The sequence below is a fragment of the Zophobas morio genome, unplaced genomic scaffold, assembly GCF_036711695.1.
Source record: "Zophobas morio isolate AGI-343-1 ecotype UQ-CSIRO unplaced genomic scaffold, CSIRO_AGI_Zmor_V1 ptg000058l, whole genome shotgun sequence".
Classification (NCBI taxonomy): Eukaryota; Metazoa; Arthropoda; class Insecta; order Coleoptera; family Tenebrionidae; genus Zophobas; species Zophobas morio.
Genome location: NW_026972163.1, coordinates 1,946,102 through 1,971,238, shown reverse-complemented (window position 1 = coordinate 1,971,238; position 25,137 = coordinate 1,946,102). Strand labels below are relative to the sequence as shown.

The 25,137-nt window shown below is 36.1% G+C and overlaps 2 long non-coding RNA genes across 2 annotated transcripts; one reads left to right on the top strand and one right to left on the bottom strand.

The window, feature by feature from the left end:
• Positions 1-21,521: 21,521 nt before the first annotated feature.
• Positions 21,522-22,281, bottom strand: LOC135143329 (uncharacterized). The gene is made up of 2 exons (XR_010282753.1): positions 22,162-22,281; positions 21,522-21,918 (listed from the first exon to the last, which is right to left on the bottom strand). It is a non-coding gene; the product is annotated as an uncharacterized LOC135143329 (long non-coding RNA).
• A 592-nt stretch (positions 22,282-22,873) lies between these two features.
• LOC135143075 (uncharacterized) lies at positions 22,874-23,577 on the top strand. The gene is made up of 3 exons (XR_010282670.1): positions 22,874-22,946; positions 23,006-23,303; positions 23,357-23,577. It is a non-coding gene; the product is annotated as an uncharacterized LOC135143075 (long non-coding RNA).
• Positions 23,578-25,137: the final 1,560 nt, after the last annotated feature.

The window sequence follows — 25,137 nt, the reverse complement described above, 5'->3', positions numbered from 1 at the left end:
CCAGCAACCTACATCGGAAGTCCTCGGCATATGCATGAATATGCTAAAGATGCCATCTCCTATGTTCGGCATTATGGCACAGCAGATTTGTTCATTACATTTACATGCAATCCACAATGGATAGAAATTAAACAAGCGTTATTCCCTGGTCAATCACCTATTGATCGTCATGACATTACAACAAGAGTCTTCAGACAAAAGTTGAAATCTTTAATGGATTTAATTGTTAAACATTGTGTGTTTGGTGAGACACGCTGCTGGATGTATTCTGTACAGTGGCAGAAACGTGGATTGCCGCATGCACACATTTTGATTTGGTTGGTTGAAAAAATTAAACCAAATGAAGTTGATGAAGTCATATCAGCTGAAATCCCTAATGAACAAGTAGATCCTGGCTTGCATGAGGTAGTTATCAAAAACATGATACATGGTCCATGTGGAACACTTAATCAAAATGCACCGTGTATGGTAGATGGTAAATGTTCAAAGCGCTATCCACGGACATTAATATCGCAAACAATTACTGGAAATGATGGTTATCCACTCTATCGTCGGCGATCACTAGCAGACAATGAAAGATCAACAATTGTCAAAGTAAATCAACAAGATATTGAAATAGATAATCGTTGGATTGTTCCATATTCACCGATCTTATCAAAAACTTTCAAAGCACACATCAATGTTGAATCTTGCCATTCAGTAAAATCTATCAAGTACATATGTAAATATGTAACCAAAGGAAGTGATATGGCTGTGATTGGATTTGGTGCAGAGAATTCAAATGATGAAGTAACCCAATTCCAAATGGGCCGCTATGTTAGCAGTAATGAAGCATTTTGGCGATTTTTTTCTTTTCCAATTCATGAAAGACACCCCACAGTTGTTCACTTAGCCGTGCACTTAGAAAATGGACAGAGAGTGTATTTCACAGCTCAGAATGCAGTACAGAGGGCTCACCAGCCACCATCTACTACCTTAACCAGTTTCTTCGAGACGTGCCAAAACGATAATTTCGCACAAACACTGCTATATTCTGAAATGCCAAAATATTATACTTGGAATCAATCAACAAAGAAATTTATGCAAAGGAAACAAGGAAAACCAGTTCCAGGTTACCCAAGTGTATATTCAACCGATGCAATAGGTCGAATTTATTCCGTTCATCCAAGCAACGATGAATGTTTTTATTTACGGCTGCTATTAGTTATATATATTATATTCTCTAAACAACTCACTTGTATTGGTAATGGCAAATTTCCTATAGATGTGCTGACTGGCTGCATCACCTTTCCTGAGAGTTTTTGTTAGTTAATACAATCAAAAGCTGAACTCATTCAAAAAGTGTTTCCAAATGTTGCTCAAAATTACTTATTCCATGATTGGTTGAGCGAACGAGCTATACTGGCTGCCAGAAACACTGATGTAAATGAATTAAATTTCAAAATTCAAGATGACATTCCTGGCGAAATGAAGACATATAAATCAGTTGATACGGCAACTAATGAAGATGATGTCGTGAACTATCCGCCGGAATTTTTAAACTCACTTGATTTGCCAGGATTGCCGCCTCACAATCTTCAATTAAAGGTTGGATCTGTAGTTATAATGTTGCGAAATATTAACCAACCGCAACTTTGTAACGGCACACGATTAGCGATAAAAAAATTACTGAATAACGTAATAGAAGCAATCATATTGAAAGGAAAGTATAAAGGAGAAGACGTTTTGATACCCCGCATTCCAATGATTCCGACTGACGTACCATTCGAGTTTAAACGACTACAGTTTCCAGTACGGCTTGCTTTCGCTATGACTATAAACAAATCCCAGGGGCAGTTATTAAGTGTTTGTGGTATTAATCTAGAAAACCCATGTTTCTCGCATGGTCAATTGTATGTTGCCTGTTCCCGTGTTGGAAAACCATCTGCTCTGTTTGTTTACGCGCCAGGTAATCAAACAAAAAATATCGTGTACCATAAAGTACTACAATAAAAATGAAACTTAATTTAGAATAAGTAAAAATAAAATGAAATACCGCCTGTCTGGAAAATGGCGGATTAACTCTTCAGTACGTTATTCACGGGTTTCGGGAGTCCCGAAAAAATAATAAAAAAATTCTTTATGATGTACATAGATTACGAAAAAAACGTAATTTTATAAAAGTAAAATTGGCATCACTGCACACACCTAATGCGTGAATACCTCCGGCCTATTTTCTGGTTTCTTAGTAACGATGGTGACTGAAATCCACCTTCGCTTTATATCAGGCAAACATTGTTGTCAAATGGAATTTTATCAAATTAGTTCAATAATTGTCAATATCAAACATCCGGATGGATTTTGATCTTTCTTGTTTTCCATTTAAACTGAACCATGTACTTTCTTTGTTGTAATTTGGATATATAAGGAAGCTCTGCTGTTCTAATCATTAAAATATAGTCAAGTCTTGTTGCGGAAAGTTATTGTGATACAAAGTGATTGCGCTATCGACTACTGTGTAAAGATCCTAAAATTGTCTTCAGTTTAATAAAACCTGTTAGTAGTGTTTGTGCTGCGTTTCATTTGAAAAAGTGTAACAAGTTGTGCTGAAGCATAACACATTTTATGACGAGCAAAGCTTAATCATGAGGGAATAAATTTTCACAGATGGCTTCAAAAAAACCCAGTAGTACAGAATACAAAAAGAGAAGAAAATTGAAGAACGAGATTCAACAAAATTGTACATTACAGTTACAAGATTGGTTGGGAAGAGGTAGTACTTCAAGAGATTTAACATTTGTAGCGCGCAGGAAAGATCTAGCAGAAAATACAGGAGAAAATGTGATTGTTAAAGTTTTATCAGAAAAGACTACACATGTGTTAAATGAAGAAAAACATGCGCCCAAAATTTTTGAAAGCGAAGAAGAAAGAGAGACGTCCACTAATTCAATTAATTTCAAGGATCCTCCATCATGGCCACCAATTTCGGATAAAATAAAATTTTTATTAATAGAGCATGGGCCGGAGCAAGGATTAGACGCTGATTTCAGAGAATCTACTTCACAGGACGGGAGAAAATTTGGCAAAGAATGGTTTTCTAAGAAATGTGCTAATGGGGAAGTGATACATCGCAACCGGAATGGGACAATTTGGCGCGGCCGACTTGGCGCGGCCAACTTGGCACGGCCGACTTGGCGCGAGCCATTTTGGCGCAAAGCCAACTTGGCGCAGGGACATTTTGGCGCAAGCCATCTTGGCGCGAGCACGTCGGTATATATTGTAAAATATATTTATTGTTCGTACTTTGGTTGGCACCCTGTTATTTATGCTAAGTGTAGGTAACCAAATACACATTTTCATTCGCACAAATTCCAATAACTAAATGATCCACCGAGCAAGAAGTTCCACGTTTAGGAGTATGTTTATAATGGGGTGCAGGGCGCGAAGCGCCCGTGTGTCCATTAAAAAGTCGAGATTACCCCTCCCCGCGTTGGAGACTATAAAAATTGGGTTATGCTAACAACGGGTACAATTTTTGCATATTTATATCTATTTTTCTTAGTGCAAGTTCATTTGCGCCAAGATGGCCCGCGCCAAGATGGCTTGCGCCAAAGTGTCCCTGCGCCAAAGTGTCCCTGCGCCAAAATGTCTCGCGCCAAGTCGGCCGCGCCAAGTTGGCCGCGCCAAGTCAGCCGCGCCGAATTGTCCTAGACCGATCGCAACTGGCTTATTTACTCAAAAATATCTTTGTCATTGTTTTGTTTTCCGTGCATACTTTTCACTAAAATTCGAACAGAATCCATGATTACCAATGCGAAAAAGGGTTATAAAGACTGGAAAAAATTAAACCGAATTTCTGATCACGAAAATTCTATGTTTCATCGCGATGCTTATGTTCAGTGGAAATGCTTCTAGAAAAAAATCAGAAGTGGTGGTTTTATTGACGATTCATTACAAAAGTCAATACAATCTGAAAAGGAAAAGTGGCGGAACATTTTCGTGCCATATTGGACGTGATTTTATTTTGTGCAAAAAATAATTTACCTCTTAGAGGCACGCATGAAAAAATCGGCACTTCGAATTCAGGAATTTTTTTAAATCTGATTGAATCAATAAGTCATTACAACACTAATATTGCAGATCATATAGTTAAACATAAAAATGGATCCGTTTCCTACTTATCTAATAAGATACAAGACGAATTTGATTTTCTTTTGGGAAACCATGTTCGACGTGAAATTCTCTCGAGAATTAAAAAAGCGAAATATTTTTCTTTACTCTTTGATTGTACTCCTGATGTGTCCCATTGGAAACAAATGTGTCAAATTATTAGATACATACGTATTACAGAAGATTCCATAATTATTGAAGAGAGTTTTATAGATTTTATAGAAACAAAAGAAAAAAAATGGCAGCGGACTCGCCGACGAAATTATCAGTTATAATATATTAAGTGCATCGCAATGTTATCGATAATTTTGAGCAACAATAACTCGAATGCTTGTTGCATTGAAAACGCACGAGTGCTTTAGCACGAGTGCATTTTTCTTAGGCAACAAGCATGAGAGATTATTGTTGTTCAAAATTATCGATTTCATTGTGATGCACGCAATATATTCAACAGATTATTGCAAGAACAAACATTTTAAAAATAATTTTATAATGATTTACGAAGTAGTTTGGTGTGCGATACTATGGCGACGCAAGTAAATAAGAACAGCCATTTTGCAAAATTTGTGTGGGTTTAAAAAACCATGTCCAATTTTCGTTTTGGTCGTAACACGCCAAAAGAAATTGATGATTCTATTACAAACATTACGCCGCTAAATACGAAGAACTCACGAAATTCAATCTGGAGGCAATTTGAGAAGTTTTGCGGTGAACGCAAATATGTTTTTGATGGAAACACTTCCACGGAAAAACTAGCATTCATCCTCAAAGATTGGGGGTACAATATGAAAAAAGTCGATGGTAATGACTACAAAGAAGCAGTAATAAAAACGATGTGGAATGTAACGGCAAAGCAGTTGCAAGAACTGTATTTCAATAAATTTGGTATAAAGTTTGATCCTTTTGTTGACCTGGAATTCAAGGGTAGTAGAAATGCACGCGACGCAAAACGCCGGAACCTACAAATACAACCGGAAAAACGCAAAACTAGTTCCTCAATTTTGACTCTAGAAGAATACAACAAGATTCTAAAGATTTATAACGAAGACACGCCAGATGGTTTACAGAAAATGTTTTTTTATGTGGCTGGATTAGAATTAGCTTGGAGGGGATGTGAAGGTGTTAACGTTACTATCAAACATTTTAAGGAAGAAAGTGATAATTGTGGTTTGCCTACGGGGCGAATAGAATACAATTGTATTTTTTCCAAAACAGCTCAAGGAGGTAGCCATAAATTAACAGACAGCAAATGGCTTGCAACAAACACCACAGATCCTAGAATTTGCCCTGTTAGGTAATTAAATACTGTTTCAAATACAAAATAATAATTATTTTATTATTTAAGGCTCTACAAAAAAATGCTGAGCAAGAGAGGTAAACATATAACCACCGATCGTTTATTTTTAACGCCAAATCCTGCATGGAGAGAACCTAGTTCTGTAGGATGGTTCAAAAATTCACCCGTTGGAAGGAATGAAATGGGGAAATGGACAAGAACCGCCGCAGAAGAAATAGGCATCGACATAAAGAAAAAGAAGATTAGTAATCATTCATTACGGTCAACTGCAGTGTCGCAACTTGCAAAAGCGGGAGTCGGTGAAGAACAGCTTATAAAGATTACCGGTCATGCCAATACTTTCTCCATCAAACCATACCTTCAGCTCGATGGAGATCATCATTATCAAATGATTGACAAATTACGCGCCAACTCAACGGCTATGGAAGAGTCTAATAACAAATCCACAAATTGCGCACCGTCTGCTTTGGTACAAATGTCTAAAAATATAGTTACTACTTCACCAAGCACACAAACCCCTGTAAATTACTACAACTGTACCATAATTAATTACAATTCTTAGTTTCATAATTAAATATTTGGTTAGTAACCTCTTGTTTTTTTTTGCAATTAACTGGTACTTGCTTATCTTATAGTTGGCACATCTGGCTAGTGATAATTATCGGTAGTGGTAATTGCACAGTGTGCAATTATCACGTAATTGTATGCTGATTGGTTGAATTTACAAATATTGACGCGTTTGATTGGTCAGTTGACATCATGTGACATGTGAGTGCAATAATCTGTAAATTAGAAAAAGATGGCTTAGATATTCAAAATGTTCGAGGTCAAGGATATGACGACAATGGGGCGAACATGGCAGGAGTGTATAAAGGTGTACAAGCAAAGAAATAATCACGCCAAATACATTCCTTGCGCCGCTCACAATCTTAATTTAGTATGTAAAAATGCCGCTTCTACAAATTCAGGCATGATAACCTTTTTTGGAATCATACAAAGGATCTACACGTTTTTTATAAATTCCACAAGTAGATGGGATGCACTTATGAGTGTTTTACAACGTTAAAGGCCATACAGGCATACATACAGCGGTGGAGCAAATGCAGTCAAAGCATTATTCCAACAAATAACAGAAGTGTACGATGTGCTAAAAAAATGGCTTCAAATGAAAAATCGTTGCAATCTGCCGAAAGTAGCAGTCTACTAAAACAAATTAATTTTAAATTTTTCGATATCTCGATTATACCCGAATAATCGATCATTCGATTATCGTTTAGAAATCATTGTTTATTCGTTTCGATTGCGCACGAGTACACGAACCGATTACGATTCGAGATTTCAACATATAATACACCAGTATTCATTCAAATAAGATTTCGAATAATTCATTCGGATTCATCAGTCAACTAATCGTGGAAAATAATCGAAATCATTAGTAAATTTCATTTGTTAGGTTGGTGGTAGTGTGTTACAAGTGTGACTGCGAATGCCAATGTCATTTTCAAGATCAACAACATATCAATAAGGAAAGGTTAGGAATATAAAAATTAATTTAATTGTTACATTTGCAAATTTGCGTTTAAAAAAACAATATAATCTAAATTTTTAGGTGCAAGTCGGTTTCTTCGCAAACTGGTTATGAGACCAGTTTTCGAAAATATTCTTTCTGACGGCACGGAAGTGGCTGGTGCACAAAGATATTTTTCATGGAGCTTGAATAATTCGGGAAATAAATTTTTATTCTTCATCCAAAAGCTCAAAGGATTGCATGTTCGGGGTATTTTTGGAATAGATAAATATTGCTTTATCATTACAATAGCTTTTACTTTTGGCGAAACAGCTAATACATTTGTGGATCGGGCAATTTTGTCATTAAGGTAATTCCATAACATATCAACATCAACAGAAGAGTCATCAGGCTTGTTTTTGGTCTCTGGCACAGGTGGGGAAGCGGAAAGTGAACCAGCAATGAGATTCTCAAGTTCATCTAAAATCATTTCTCTGCGTTTTCTGCATTTTCTTGTGTTCCAAATCCAATTTTTTTATAACGAGGATCCAAGAAATTGGCTTTTTCCGATATTTTGTATTTCTCATAATTTCCCAGACGTCGGGAAAGCAGAGAAAGCATGCCAGTTTTTAATTCCATGCCGACAGTTGTTTTGCAATCTATTAAATTAATGGAATGCTGAACTCCTTGCACAAGTGGAATTATTGATGACAATGTGATACATTTTTCTCCAGATAATGTTGTTGTCATTAAATCCAAAATTGTTAAGATCTGTATAGAGTCTTCCACTATTAGCCATTCATCTACATTAAGCATCATAGGAGCCTTTGGCAGGCTTGACATGACGCTTACCAGTGGAACCTTATCATAACCTTATTGTCCACTAAACGTTGAAACATTATGTAAGTGGAATTCCACCGTGTTGCTACATCTTGCTTTACTTTCAAAACGCCAACATTTAATTAGAGAGTTTGCGCTAAACAATTATTCACTTATAAAAACTCCCCTTATGGTTATAATCATAACGAGGTGGTATAAGCATACCGTAAATATGAATTTCTTACACTATTTTTGAAAATAGCGTGGCCAATCAAAAATCTCCGGTTATAATATCTGACCGTTGCTGGCCTTGATTATTCTGACAGTGACAGCCGATGTGACAGCGGTCCGTGTAGGTTAGGTTTTCCTCGTGTTCCTACATTTAAAAAATAATAATGTGTTCACGGGACCTTTGGGAGCGTGATAATAATCAGACGTCCTTGCCACCGATTCCCAAATCTGCGACGTCATTGCAGACGCAGGAATCACAGCAAAGATATCCACAAGATCCATGCACCCCTTCAACTTCTAGTGGAAAGAAAAGCAGGTTTCGGTTTAGCGAAGCTGAAAGAATAAAAAGCATAAAGGAGCTGTTCAATCTTTTATGTGAGGGGGATTCTGCAACAGAAGAACAGTTGTGGAAAAACTTACATTTTGTTTTGTGCTATGACAGTGATAGGTATGTAGGTAAAGTTAAAACCAAACCAGGAATGTTTTGCGAATTGTTTATTGACATTTCAGATTCAAAAGTTGCAGTTTGAGATTATTGAAAGAGCACATGCTGGAACAAGTAGTTAAATACAAGAAATATGATTCAGAAGAGGCTACTGAGAGTGGAAAGGAGCGTTTGCACACAGAGTGGGGAGATGCTATGAGGACGTTGTTGACAGTGTGGTACAATTACGAGTCTATTGTAAATTTAGAAGCTGAGAAGAAAACCAAGAAACCTGGACGTCCTCGGAAAGAAGCAACTATGAAAAAAAAATGATGATGTGGCTGCAGCCAAGGCCATTAGGGAAGCTGCTTTGCAGACAATAGAGAATAATAGTTCCTTTTCAGAAAATATCATAATAGAATTAACTGATGTTGATGATAGTGATAACACTGATTATGGACTGCACTATATTAACAGCAATGACGCTGAGTTTCAGGATGATACTGAATCTACCAATAATTGTCCTAATGCGCCTAGAGCTAAAGGTGTCAAGAGAAAACATACCACACAAGCAGTGAAAACTAGAAATTCATCTACTTCCCAAGGTAATGGAGTTTTCTTGTACTTGTCAGACAAAACAAGAGTTGAGAATGAACTTACAAAAGAAGAATTGCGTTTAAGAGAACGGCAACATGATGATACCATCAAACTCCAGCAAGACGAGATTGCCTACAAAAAAGCAAAGTTGGAATTCGAAGAAAGGAAGTGGCAGCAGCAATATGAAGAAAAGCAAAGTGATAATCAAAGAAATGATACTATTATCAAGCTTCTTGAGGCCGTTTTAAATTCTGGTGTTCTAAAAAAAAATCCTTGAATTAATTTTTTAAGTAACTTTGTAATAAAACTTCATATTTGGTCGAAGCTGTTTATTTGAAACCACAGTAATATAGAGTTCATTGAAAATACTCAAACAAATCAGGAGTGTCAATATTAAAGTATTTTGAAGTTAAGCTACCGTAAATGCAGAAATGGGCGTTGGTTAACAAAGTTGCTACGAAGTAATATTTGCCTACAGGCTGCAGCAGAAGCTGATTTTTTTTAAAATCGACGAAGGCGAATTGTTGCACAATTTTACCGAAGCTCCATTCCACACATTGTCTTACTCTTGACATTTTCTTATTAAACAGCTGCTGCTGCTCAGTTAATCTGGTATTCGAGTATGGTCTTATCAACTGGGATTTTAATGGATAGCCTTCGTCACCATAGAGGCAAAATGTTGGACAATACAATCTTAATTGTTGCAGTATATGTGTGTCTTTTAAAATGAAGGAATCATGACGTCTGCCAGGATATGGCTGGCTTAAATGTAATATTAAACCATTGGGTAAAGTTATAGCTTGAAACTTGAGGCAGTGCACTCTTTTGTGGCCACTATATAGCTCCTTCTGCATTCTAGTTGGTCGGCAGGTGGATCGAGCTGTTCCATCTATGAATCCAATACAATTTGTTAGCGGAGCACCTTTCTCGTGCACCAGCAGTGCCAGTTCTTTCAAAAAATCAGTCGTCAGCCACTTATTTTCTTCAAAGTTCAGCAGCAATTTGCTCCACCTCATATAAACAAAATGACAAATCAATTTCACTAGTTTACTGAGACTCGAGTATTGCAAACCAAATTCATTTTGCAGTTCTTTCAACCTATTTGGGTAGGCAAATCTCCGAAGCAAAAGGCACAAATCTCCGAAGCAAAAGGCACAAACCTTCCACTCCTGAAAAAAATAAATATGATTAGTAGGGAATATATTATTGCTTATGTTTTACAAACCCCCAATGATATGTCTGTCTTCAGTTTCGAATCGATGTGGCAGTTGTAGAGCTCTGTGCAGTTTTACAATATCTTCCTTGTCAAACCGGTAAAGGTATTTAAAATTACCGATTTCTACCTTGTGAATATCAAAAAGAACACGCGTATATAGTTGCCTTTTCTCTGCTAAAACTTTCTCCAGGGATTTGTAGAAGAAATAGTCGCTGATACTGTCGGTATCCCCATAGAGTAGAAGATCCTGGATGATATCCATAATTTCTTCACTGATACAAAACTTAAATTTTCAATCCAGTGTAGTTTTCTAAGTATTTTTAAGCTGTCAGTAATTGGTATAGTTATGTTGTACCTTAAGCCATCTCCAAATGACTGTATTTAACCTAACCTAACAAATGGATCTGTCATACGTCAATTATACCATACCGTACCAGCACGCACTACAGCGCAAACACTTTTCAAAACTCAAACGTTACACTATATTTGTAGGTTATGTTGATTATAATTATAACGTAGAAATACAAGGCGCAAACTCTCTATTGTTGCTGCATTTGGGTAAGTTTTTCTACAGCAGTTACTCTTCTTCGTTGGCAGAATATGAAGAAATTTACGAAGAAATGGTTACAAATATACCAGAGGTTGTAAAGCAGTATTATGATTCCTAGGATAACATTACTGACCAGTGGGTACGGTACTCGATACTGCAAAACCTGTGTTTTTTAAATAAAACTAATAATCGCTTAGAATGTTTAAATTCTAAGTTGAAAAGTGTTATTAATCGATACAGTCCATTAGAAGATTTTCTGAAACATTTTTTTGCTATAATTAACAGTTTTCGTACTGGAAAAGAAGTTAAAATTTTGCACATGTTGAACAAAGTGTCGACAAAACCGTACAGAGAAAATTCACCTGAATATTTTGTAACACTTGCAAACCATCGCGTTTATTAGAGGCAGCCGACGCATTTTTCTGATGGGAACTTTTCCAGAAAACGAAGATGTCATTTCTGTTGAATAATGGTTTATTACTCCGTCCAATCTTACTACCCAAAATTCCGAAATTACCCCGCAATATCCATCCGTACCCAAGTTCCCAAAAATCCCCATAGACCGAGCACGTTTTCCGTTTGATGCACTCTATACAATGAGCCCTAGCAATAACGTGGAAACCCATCGTTTAGAGTTGTAAAATTGAAACGTTCTTGATCGAAGCCATTAAGCACCAGATATGTCAGTCTTTGACGTGGAACTTATTCGTAGAGATAGATGATTTTTCCTTGATTGTAGATTTGATAATTGTAAATAGTAATAGGGTTTTTTTGAGAAAAGAGCTTTAGTTTCGGCCGGACAGATTGTCTCGCTTCCGGATTTGTAGAGGCGTGTTTTGCATTGCCGCCTAGAGCATGGGCCGAAGAAATCGGCCAGCGAATTCCGAAGCGGGGTAATTTTTATTAGGGTTCGAGATAGGAAATTCTCACCGTTTACAATGGGCGCAGAGTACATCTGTAACTTATGTTTGTTGTTGTAAGCCGATTGTACGGGAAGGATATTTCTATGAATTGGACGAATTTGCCGACAGACCACCCGCTCAAAGTCCTTGCTCGCTTTTTAGGTCAAAGCTGTGGGAAAAAGCCCCCGGCGCGAAACCGCCCCCGAAAGGAGGTGGTTGGCTAAGAAGTACCCCCTCTAATCTGGAAGGTACGACTTGGCTTCAAAATTTTGTCCAAAAATTTAGTTACTGTTTCGGTTCTGAAGTGGTCGGTCGGGAACTTCTCCTGCGGGTTGATCCTTGTGTTTTTGCGTAGGCTTGTGTTAAATTTTCAACGGTTAACTTAAATTCAGTTTAAGTGTTCATGTAGTTAAGGTTGTCTTTGTTTTTGTATTTTGCTTTGATAATTTTCTAAACGTGTGCGAATAATAAAGGAGGCTGGTCGAGACTACTTTGTAGTTTTCTTCCTTTTTTTTGACAACCCCTCTTTGCGGTTCGCGAACATCAATAGTGAATTATGTGACCTGGTGTCGACGCCGCCATCAAAAAGGTAAGAGCAATCATTTTGTTTATTCTCACATTAATATTGTTGGGACCCACACCGGTCTGGCTAGACCGGGTTACAATTTGTATTGCAAATATTTAACATTTTTCGCATTTGAAAAAGTTGAAAAGTAGTTACGACTGACAACGGCTTGCAACGGTTTGAATTTATTGGAAATAACACGTATCTGGTGACAAGTTCTGAAGGTCTGCTTCAAGTGACACCGTTAAGCTGTAAATGTCTTTTCAGAAAATCAACGCAATTACCATGTGGGCATATCTTCAAATGCAGGTCCTTGCTATCTTTACCCAGTTTTGATAACAACTTGTGTCTGAATAGATGGACAAGATCATATTGTATGGAAGTGCTAGAAAACTGCGAAGTTATTGGAAGTCAACAACCTTATATTATGCAATTTTGTAATGAAGAAAATAATCGTGAACGTGTAAAAATTAAGCTAAGAATGTATATGTTTTTATTAAGCACTACACGGACAAATTTTAACCGTTGTAATATCTTGTGTTTTTTTATATATTTAAAATAACTTGAAGATTGCTATAAACACTATTTTAACCTCCAAGTTTTCTGTCTTTGGTAATAAAACCGCATATCAGGCTTAGGAACATGAAAAACACCTTGTACCCTGAAGCTGACAGCTGCCGGTCAGGCACTGGAACTTATTATTAAAATTATACTGACATTTAAAGCGATAATTCTGTGAGAGGATTTTATAACTTTGGTAAAATTAACATTATTTTTCCCATAGAATTCAATGGAGCAGTGCCTGACATCAGCTACTGGGACATCAGCTTTAGATGCAAGTAGTGTAGAACGTATTTAAATACTATATTCTGTGTAACAAAATTTTATTGATAGTTCTTGTTAACACTTAATTGTTTTTGATAGAATGGAAAATAAAAAGATTTTGAAGTATTCTGAAGCGGATATGCTACAAGCTTTGGGAGCAGTTAGAAGTGGAATGGCCGTGTCAACTGCTTCTAGAACATATAAAGTGCCTAGGACAACCTTATTATGCAAACATACAGGGAAATACCCAATAAAAAGAAAAATGAGACCTGACACAGTATTGTCTAACGAAGAAGAACAGGCGTTGGTGCGATGTATGCTTCATATCGCAAAGGTTGGATTTCCTGCCACAAAGGATCAGTTATTAGATAGTGTTCAACTACTGCTCAACGAAACAAAGAAAATCAATCCTTTCGTAAATAATAGACCCGGAAGGCACTGGTTTGAAAATTTCCATAAAAGACATCCTGAGCTATCTATGAGAACACCAACAAATATTTGTGGTTCTAGGGGTGTCCTAACTGAAGTTCAAATACGAAACTAGTTTAAAGAAGTCGAACAATTTTTGAAATCTGAAGGAAACTTTGATGTTACTAAAAACGGAAATCGAATTTTTAACATGGACGAGTCAGCATTTTTTTTGTGCCCTAAGGGTGACAAAGTGATTGTGCAAAAGGTCAAAAGTGCATTTACAGTTTTAATCAAAACGATGAAAAAGAATGCTTAACGGTTCTTCTTGGCGGTAACGCTGTGGGTTTACAAACTCCACCAATGGTCATTTTTTCTTATGAAAGAATTCCTGCAGCAGTGTCTTCCTTACTGCCGCCAACTTTTATGAGTATATTGCAAATATTTTCTATCCATGGCTAGTTAGCCAAAATATTGAATGTCCTATTATTGTCTTTATTGATGGGCACAAATCCCATCTCACCATGCCTTTAAGTGACTTCTGCAATGATCATGGTATCATTCTGATAGCTTTTTTTTAGAGATGTACCGACTGTAGTCGGCCGACTGTTCCGCTTTGCTAAAACCGGTTTATAAATGCAACAGACAGTGTGTTTTTTTTTTTTCTATTTCTCTGACTACCTTAAAAACTTGTTTTATTTTAATAAAAGGAATAACTAAAGTTTCTTTGTTTTCCAAAAAATGTGTTAAATTTGTTTGGATAATTTTAACATTTAATTTTTTGTAGTAACTCAGTACAAAAATAAAGAATAACACAATTTAGGGCAGTTTATACAATACTTAACCAATTTTAACAACTTTTTTGGAAAATTTTTGGAAAATTTGAATTCGCTTTGCGTGTTTATTGGACCAGATATCGTGACGGCGATTTCAGAATCGTAACTAGCGGAAGATTATCTACACTTTGACACCAATTTTTGGTCGATTAAGCCAATTTTAACTGGTTTTGACAAAGCCGACTAGTCGGCCGACTATAGTCGGTACATCTCTACTTTTTTTCCAAATGCAACTCATATTCTCCAACCAATGGATGTATCTGTATTTAGGTCTCTAAAGTCTGCTTGGAAGAAAACTGTGTTAGAATTTAAAGTTGAAAATAACGGAAAGAAACTGAAGAGAGAAAATTTTGCCCCTCTTCTTCAAATAACCTTAGATAAAACTTTGACAAGTGGCATGTTTGTTAATGGGTTCTCAAAATGTGGCATATATCCCTTTGATGCAGACTCTGTCGATTACTCACGACTCTTAAGAAATGTTCAACCAGAAGAAAAGTTTCAAAATCCGGAGACAATAAAACACATAAATTTCATCGAAAATAAACTTGGGCCTAAATTGCAACAATTTCAAAATTGTCAAAAAGGATTGTGGAATGGAAATATCGAGGATAAAGCGTTATATGAGTTTTGGAGAAGTTTACGTGAAGATGTCCAACTCAGAAAACACTGGTGCAGAAACTGAAACAAATGAAAGTGGTAATAATGATAACACTGGAAATAAAAACTGGATGGACTTGGCCAATTTATTAAATGATAATAATATTATAGATTGTGGGATAGATTTAGGTCATTTGATTGTGGAAAACATTATGCCAATAACTTCGGGCAATGAGACTGAATACAAAAACTGTGTTGAAAATGCGAATCACCAAGTACTTCAGGAAAGGCCTGGTACAAGTAGTGGCGACACCAGGGCGGATTTTCGCATCCAAGGTATTAGTCACAATGATCTAATATGATGTCAAGAGCGATCTTCACCAAATCATGACATAAATCTTCTTGAGCATGATTCGAACAAAAGTTGTGCTCTCAGCAATGTTACTCAAAGTATAGCTGAAGAACCGCATCCACTTCAACATAGTACTCCAGAAAAAAATCCTGAAATTCTTGGTGAATCAAATACTGTCGAATATTTTTATTCTTTCCATTGAACAAGAGTTATGCAATCAAATAGATTTTGAAAAAACCATTGATGATTATGCTTCATTAAAAGCAAGGAAAATTAAATTGTAAAATTTTTAAAAGTAATATAGGGGAGTATTTTTTGTTAAATATTATTAAGAATTATTTACAAATTTTTTTATGTAATTTGCTATTGTGATATACAGGGTGTCCCAGAATTCGCGCCATTCCCGTGAATGACATGTTCCCTGTCCCGAACTGTGCCGTAATTCGCAAAAAGAATTGTCCAGGCTTTAACCGTGTGAGAACTGGAAGGCGATTAAGTTGACCAATAGAGAGGCTACTTTTATATCCGAACGTTTCTATGTTCCAAGTTACCTATGCCAAGAACAAAAAATCGGGTAATACTAAAGTTGAATGAATTTTTTCCGAATCCCCCTCCGTCAACAAAAGGAAACAGAAGTGTGGTTATAAATTTAATCATTTTGACAATTGTTTGTCATAAACTGTCACGAAGTTCATCACTGACCTGAAGAGACGCTTCTGCGCCAAAGATGACTGATTAATGTACACAGAGACGTCAAGGTTTACTTTAAGGCAAGTAGCATGGGACAGAAGTTATTTCTGCTGCCATTCTAGTTAAATTGTGTTTAACTGGGCTGTACATTTCATAAGAGAAGCTGTTTCATTTCATCGTAGGCAAATAATACATTTATTACTATTCTACATAGTGTAGATACCGAAGAGCAGGTATTAGAAGTCATTTTCTTAGAGCCTTGTGAATAATGTGTTGTTCTTTTTAACGAAAATTAGTACATTTTCAGAATTCACTATGCAGCATATCCCTGATATTAAGTTTATCGTTATTTCTAAAAAAGAGTACCACACGTCCATTCAAAGAACGTTATTAAGTGTACTAAAACATAAATATCGCTTTTGATTAATCGGTGCTTATGATTTTCAATAAACAGTATCAATTTTTACTGAACAGCTTTGTTGCTGATACCTAATCTAAGCAACGAAAAAATAGACGAGACTCCACTTCTCTGGTGTATTGAGATCATAGGTATCTGCTGTGGTGTCAATCATGTGGGGGAGATAATGAAAACAGAGACTTATTCAAGAATAATATTGATGTTGCATATGATTTAAAACAGTTTCTTTAAAGTTGTGCTGAAACCATATATTCCGCCGTACATTCAAAGGAACGTCTTCCAACAACGTCGGAAGCTCTAGTCGTAGAAAATTAGCATATACCTCCCCATTAAGGTAATCAGGTAACACAAACGGCCCCACCGAAATAAACAGGAACGGAGTTTAGTGATAATTTTATCAGATGCATTAAAATTTGTACCACACTAGTAGCAATGATTCCAGCCCATAGATTAATAGTAAATCGCTCCTGATATGCTCTCACCCTAGTGAGATGTGAATTTTCGTGTGCCCAGAAATGCCAATTGTGTGCATTAAACATTCCTTCTCGGGAAAATGAACATTCGTCGGTGAAAAGAATGCGCCGTGAAAAATCAGGATTTAGTTCATTTTGTCGCAGTAACCATTGAGCAAAATGTACTCGTTGCGGGTAGTCGGCTGGTCGCAGATGCTGCACCCTCGTGTAATGGTAAGGATGCAGTCTTCTCTCTTGTAGGATACGATGAGTGGTCGATCTTGAGCATCCACTCATTTGCGCTACGCAGCGGACATTTCTCCTAGGATCCGCTTCCATGTTTTCTAACACTTGCTCTTCAGCACCTACACGTACATTCCGTGGAGCCCCAGCACGGCCTTTCCGACTAGGCTGAAAAGATCCATCTTCTCTTTAGTACACTTAATAACGTTCTTTGAATGGACATGTGGTACTCTTTTTTAGAAATAACGATAAACTTAATATCAGGGATATGATGCATAGTGAATTCTGAAAATGTACTAATTTTCGTTAAAAAGAACAACACATTATTCACGGGGCTCTAAGAAAATGACTTCTAATACCTGCTCTTCGGTATCCACACTATGTAGAATAGTAATAAATGTATTATTTGCCTACGATGAAATGAAACAGCTTCTCTTATGATATTTACAGCCCAGTTAAACACAATTTAACTAGAATGGCAGCAGAAATAACTTCTGTCCCATGCTACTGGCCTTAAAGTAAACCTTGACGTCTCTGTGTACATTAATCAGTCATCTTTGGCGCAGAAGCGTCTCTTCAGGTCAGTGATGAACTTCGTGACAGTTTATGACAAACAATTGTCAAAATGATTAAATTTATAACCACACTTCTGTTTCCTTTTATTGACGGAGGGGGATTCGGAAAAAATTCATTCAACTTTAGTATTACCGGATTTTTTGTCCTTGGCATAGGTAACTTTGAACATAGAAACGTTCGGATATAAAAGCAGCCTCTCTATTGGTCAACTTAATCGCCTTCCAGTTCTCACACGGTTAAAGCCTGGACAATTCTTTTTGCGAATTACGGCACAGTTCGGGACAGGGAACATGTCATTCACGGGAATGGCGCGAATTCTGGGACACCCTGTATATTATATGTTTTTTTAACTTTTCATTTTGTGTCATTTTGATAACTTAAAATGAATAAACCCATTTAATTTTTCATAGTGTAAGCGGAATTTTTAGTGCAGGTCTTTAAGGCGACAAAACCAATCAGATTTAATAATTAACCCCCACTTAAGAGACATATCTCAGATGCAGAGGGTGCATTTTGAGGGCAGTGAGTCCGAGTTAGTCAGAGTCCGTGAGAGTGTGTAAAATAGCGGTGGGCGTGAAGGCCCAGCTGTGTGGTGACAGGGGCGGACTCGGGTTGAGTGTTAAGAGCAAAGAGTTGGGTGTTAAGGTGTTGATAAGAGAAGGTGGCAGGTTAAGGTGAACCTGGGGCCACGAGAGTAGTGTGAACGCGTAAAATCTCCGGCAGATACCATGGTATGTACCTGAGCACTGAGGGCGTACTTAGGTGGGGCGCCTTTGGCTCATGACACAGCAGGTTGGCGAAAGCCGTGAAAGAGGTGTCGTGGCTGTTGACCGACCGGTGGTGGCGGTGGTGGCAACCGAATGCAACAGAGAATACGTTTGCTGGTTAGGTTGGGAGATTAACCCGGTTTCTGGAGGAAACATAGTGACCTATGAACGTGGAGGTGTCCTCTCCACTTTGGCCGAGACAGCTCTCCTTCTGAGGGGGCTGTGGGCGGGCAGTACATCCCAAACTGTGCGGCTACGGCGATTACAGGTAATTCGACAACATCACCAGAAGACCGCGCGCTGAAGACGACGCCATGAGTTGGAACCGCTGATCGACAAGGAGTGGGCTAGGGGGTGGAGACCCCCGGTGAGTGACCCCATTCTTAATCATTAGCGACAGATAAGTCAGGTGTGTTTGTTTTCATATTCGTGATTGGGGCCGAATTGTCGCGGGGCCGGACCTGTACTAGAGCGTCACATGTAGGGGTGAGTGAATCTGTAGTTTGCAATTGGCTGTAGCCGTTTGACCGTCATTGATAATGAATATTTGTTGATAATTTGCGCTGAGGCCGCTATCTAACCAGGAATCGTCTTACAATAGTAATCCACATTTTTCAATTACAACTCTGGATTCCCTTTAGAAATTCAGAGCACATATCAATTGTAACGTATAGGTAAATATCCTATCACTAACATGGGGGCGCGGATTTGGCCATCTGCCTCAGGCGAAAAAATATGTAGGCTAGGGTCCCGCATTTTAACAAACTGTCCTGCGGAGTGAAGTGTCCCGCATTTGTTCCGCATTCTCTGATTTTCGGAATTTTCTCCAACTAGAGGTTGTTAACACCCAGTATAATAATAATAAAACATTCATTTGCTGCTTTAGTACCATACTTCGAGTTCAGAGGGCGCAAATTTGTTTAGGTTTCATTTCTTACGTATTCTGTGACTGTGAGTATTGAGTAATGACGGCACTTGATACATTAAAAGCTGAATTAATAACAAGGTGCAACAGTGGCAACTCTTGTGAGCAATTCAGGATGCAAATTGAAAACAATCTCGAACTTTTAAAACAAGTTCACTCTGTTGAAAAATACAAATAAATTTTTTATTGTTTTTATTTCTCATTTTTGTATAATATGTATTTTATTCTTATTAAAAATTGTGTTCAAGATATGTTTGTTTTATTATTGTTACTATTATTATTATTTTGTCCCGCGTTGGACTCAGAAGAAAATGGTCACCCTAATGTAGGCATTATTAATATTAATACTTTCTAACCTTACCATCTTACAAATTTTCGTTTCGATAAATTATTTTCTTTAACTATGTTAACACCTGTCTCCTAGCAAGAACCAGTTGTCATAAAATGATTTAAATTTGATGCATAAAATAACAAAATAAATAATTCCAGACATAGTTATGAAAAAAGAAAACTCTTGGGAACATCAAGTTTGTGTGCATCAATGTGACTCTGCGTTGTTGGATAATATGCATTGAATTAAGAAGAGAATGTGTTACGAGAGTTTATCTTATTACATCGAGACTTACGTATTGCAATTCTTCAAATGACAAGGTAGCACAACAATTATAAAACATATTTGCACACCGGCACATCACGTAAACAAGGTACAACGTGCGCGATAACCGACAGAAAATGTCAACTGAAAAGAAGGAGGAAGGGGAACGTCAACGCGGGAACGGGAACGTCGTGCGTTTTGGAGAAAAATAAAAGTTACTAAACGTGAGCTGCCATCTGGAGGCTAGGTGCAATTACTAAATGTTACAGTTTATTGGGTTTATTGTGATATTCTGGCGACTGTAAAGTCGTTGGAAATACCAAATTCTGTAAGCCAGAAATGGGGCTAAACTCACGTTTGTGTACAGCTTCTAATGTACAAATCTGCTGAAACGACACAAATAACGTTTGTTTGTGGCTGAGTTTTCTATACGGCTTTACAGTTTTTTTTACTATCACAAAGGGATGTATACGTTAAAAATGGATTTGAATGTTAGCAACACCGGTTTCTATTTACGCACCGTCCAATAAGGCCAATTTATGAGTGAAATCTGTGTATTGGAAAACTAGTCTCCCTGTCAGATGTCTGCTACATGTACAGGCTGTTTCATGTTTCATGAGTGATGCCGAGCCTTACAAACTATAAATGCAACCAGCAAAACATATTTCTCTACTAATAAGATATTTTTTGTTTGAAAATTCAAACATAAAACTACGATGGCTTTGCTTTCAAAATAAATTTGTTATAGTCTGTATCGGCCGTGGTCTGTATGCTGATAGATTGACTGACAGAAAAGTTACTAGAAATTAAGTAGCGCGCGAAAATTTAAAAATTTAATTTTTTTATTTAAAATTTTGCGCACTACTAAATTTTAATAAAGCAATGAATTTTGAAGAAACTTTACAGCATTCTAAATAAAGTATGTTTAATCTCTTATAATTCGAGATATCTTATTATTAAGGTCTTAATTTTTAATTTATATACAAGAACTTTGTTAATTAGCCAATAACACGTGACGTCACGCTGTGGCGGGAACTCAGCGTTTGACAAGCGCTGTGAAACTCCGTAAGTGACAATGTTAACATTTTCGCATTTTATTTAAAAGTGTGGGTATTTATCTAGAAAATAAACACGTGAATAGCTTCTTTCATATCTTTTCTGTGTATCAGGGTGCTTTTTTGGCGATTTGAGTTTAAAAATACATAATAAAAATAAAAATACAGAACGCTGTTTTGGTCTGAATTCCTCGTCACCCAAAATACATACATTCGTGTGTTTTAAGCGGTAAATCGGAAATTAATATTTTCGTTTGAGGTTAATGTGACGGCTTTAAGTGAAGGTGTGTAATTTGTTTTTAAAGTATGGATAATAATTTAAGTGATTATGCACGATGTCTTTCCGTCAAAGAGAAAAGCAGATATGTACAAAAGTTAAACAATTTAAACGGCGTAGATCCTTATATAATGAGTGCAAGTGATTTTAATTTGTGTTTAGACGATGTCCCTACCATAACAATGAATACCATTCTAAACTTTTTTATTTTTGGAATAAGTAAAATAACCCACAATGAAATTTGTGCATTCAAAAGTCTAGAGGCATTTATTCAGTTTTCTCTATTTTTGTCTTTCAACATTACAAGTATTACGAGTGGATTTATTTTGATATCCTAAATTTTGTGATGGAACATAATCAGGATGGTCCACATCCGACAAATCTGCAGGTTTACCTAAAAGAGCACCAATGTAGTAATTTATTAAAAACTGTAAATCTAATAGGTAGTTACTGTACCAAAATAAAATGATCTGAACAAACATAGGAATACTTTACTTTGGCTTCGTTAAATCCACTCGTTTCAAGGCTTTTAACCAAAGCTTCCGCCTTTTTCCCCATCCTGTATATATTTACCTTTATTGTTGCTAATTGCTGGGAAAGGAAAATAAAATTTGTCCGCATTTCTGGTGCTTCGATTCGCACAACCTACAACAGCACAAAATTTAGGCATTTTCTCCTAAAATACAAAATATTATAATATTAAGATGCTAGTGTATTTAAAAAACATTGATGTACATTAACAAAGAATTAATTTGCAAAACAAATAATATAAGATGCAGCGAAGTTAACCTGTACATCACATTGGAAAACATTATTTTTTAAGCTTATTCAAACGTTATGGTGCGTTTTACAGATATCTACACAGTCTAGAAACTGTAACAAACTTACCAAACTATAAAAACACAGTTGACACGCTCTCAAATTTAAATGAATTCCGAAAATATTAGCATTGACTCTTATGAGAAAACAGGCTAGTTGTCAAACGCTGCCATCTTGATGACCTCGGATGACGTCAGTCCCGTCAGTGTATTTGGCTAATAGAACTTTATTTCTTCATATATCATTTTCAGCAAAAGTAAAATCGCTATCACTCTCATCTGTCTCTACGTTTAAATTTATTATAATCTAATTTACTTTTACAAACTTTTCTTTGTCCCAATAGCACAGTATGGAGTCAAACAAAACGTTTCTACGACAAAGACGTTTTAAAATCTAAAAATCCACTTGATGTCTGGAACCGAGCCCTACAAAATGTAACACCGGAACAATGGAAAAGCTATGTTAAACCAAAAGCAAAGGCTGACTATGTTTTATACCGTAATTTGTTTTTTGTCAACTTCAATGATGCTTCTGAAAATGTATTGTGTGTTGCATTTCCAATTCTGCTGCAAGCGGCCTGAAAAGACATTATAATGTCTTCGACTTATGTAGGAAGCCTTAATAAGACTTGTTAGTATCTTCTGCGATCAGACGGCAAGGATCTTATCGAGACGGTAATGGTTGTTGGAGCCACGATTAGCGCTTGTTCAGTTTGAAGGTTTACAGATTCCTGTATTTTAAAATTATTCTAACATTTTTGTAAATGAAATAATAACACTTATCAGAAATATGTGATGTGTCGCAACTTTATGTCACCGAATGCCCTATGGGTAGATATTCTCCAATATATTTATGTAATTGATTATAATGTGTTAATGTCATTTGTTGCTCTACTAACGCATATTTGTTTTAGTGGTTGCCTACTTATTTTGAATTTTGTGTCGAAAAGGTTTTTGTAACTTATTAGTAAGGTTATTGTCATTTTAAAAAAATCATGCTACTGACAAGTTTGTGCTGACAAGTTATTGTGATCACGTCCCATATTTTATCCAAGCATTATTAGATTATTTACTACATATTCGTTAGGCGTGAATAATTTAAAGCAAATACAATGGCCCAAGGAAAGTTGAAGGTTAAAACTAAACTTCCAAAAGATGTAAAAAGTAACCAAAAAACTACCAAGAAAGGAAGTGCAATTACGAAAAGAGCAAGTAAGTTCAATATATTTTTGACACCCCCACTTGTAAATAATGATTATTAACAGATCATCCCGTGCAGTCCAAGAAGAAGGCCATAACGGAAGTTCGAAAACTAAAGCAAGCAGTACATAAAACTGTGAACAAAGTAGTTGAAGATGAAATACGTTCAAGGGCCGCATCGAGTACAAACAAATCATTATCAAAGGCACAACAGGCTGTTGCAGAATACCATAAAAATGTAGCACCGTAGAATAAAAATGTGAATATATTTTATTAATGATAGCAATACTGGAGTTATAATTAATGAAATAAGTGGAAAAAATCTTTCATTCATTCTTTTAATACATCAGCAATTGATTATAACTTTACAGTTCATCAAATCAGTGTTCAGTAGCTCTGAAAAATACAAAACTAGTCAATTTATTTTAATGGTAATAATAATCATATAGGTACTTAACCATTTGAAAGAGTTTGTTGAAAATTTGATATACATTTTGTTTGAACTAACTACTAGTTTAATGTGAAACTCAAACAAAAACAAAACGAGCTTGTAGATTTATACTTAAAAATCTTTAGCAGAATAAGAAATTCCTTACATCTGATTAAGAAATTAAGTTATTAGGATAAAACGTGCCCGCTTCCAAAGAGCAAAAAATTCTGCATGTATGGTATATCTTTCTTGAAGATATATTTAGTAATCTTTCGTGCTAGTTTGCACTTTTATTCTAATCATCTAATACAACACCATGATAACGTTACTCTATTGTTCATATTTCAAAGAAATTAAATTGGTTGATTTAAAGACAAGAAAATGTAATATGTAGATTTTTTCTGGCGTTTTTTTAATAATAATGTTCTGTTTTCTCCAACTGTTTCTAAATTCCTTTCTTTACTTATTTCCACCACTCTTGAACTCAACTTGCTTTTCATTTCAGATTTCTGAAATTCTCTGGCTTCCACTAGCTTTTGAACTGTACGGACTTAATAAAAAGTCGAACGGTCTTTAAATCAGCAAAAATACCCATAATATTATTTTACAAACTTATATAGCATTGACTATGCAAAATTTTGAGTAATGTCTTCTGTTTAATGCTGAGGAAGGCCAGACAAATTTGAATTGTAGTGTTTTGCTTTCTACACGACATTCCTATAGCTCATATAAAATTTCATGGTAATAAGTCCAGTAGCTCCGGAGGTTATCTGTCCAAAATAATCGACACAGACGACAGACAGACAAAATTGGGGACCTATTTTTTAATACTCAGGGATCATGAAACATCGAGAAAACATGAAAGTAGCTGTTCGTCGGATGAACGCTATAATTACGTACAGTAATATAAAAACTAGGGATATGTTATTCTTAAAACGCAAGTAAATCAGCCTGCAATACGAGCGACGTATTCCTAAATATTGTATGATAACATCATTAACTGCTCAGTGGGGGTAAACATAATTTTGATACGTAGATGTAGTGTAACACGAATAACAATGTTTTTCCAGATTTTCGAGAATATAAACTACACTGTGTATCATTTAATTAATAAAATAAACGGCTTTATTCATAAGGTTCTGAAAATTCAAGAATTTCAGTAAAAAGCACGAAGAATATTGCATGGCGAAGTATATTTTTTAACAAACATTTATTTAATATTTATTCAGGTGACGTAACAACTTCGGAGGGAAGATAATTACATAGGTAAACAAGAATTACGATATGTTCTGAAATTATTAAATCTATGTTAGTGTGGTACCAAGATTTAAAAAAAAATTGCTCTGTGAATTTTAACTTAAGCCGTAAAACATCATTTTTCAAATTTTATTTTTGTTTCCCGAGCATTAGTAAAAG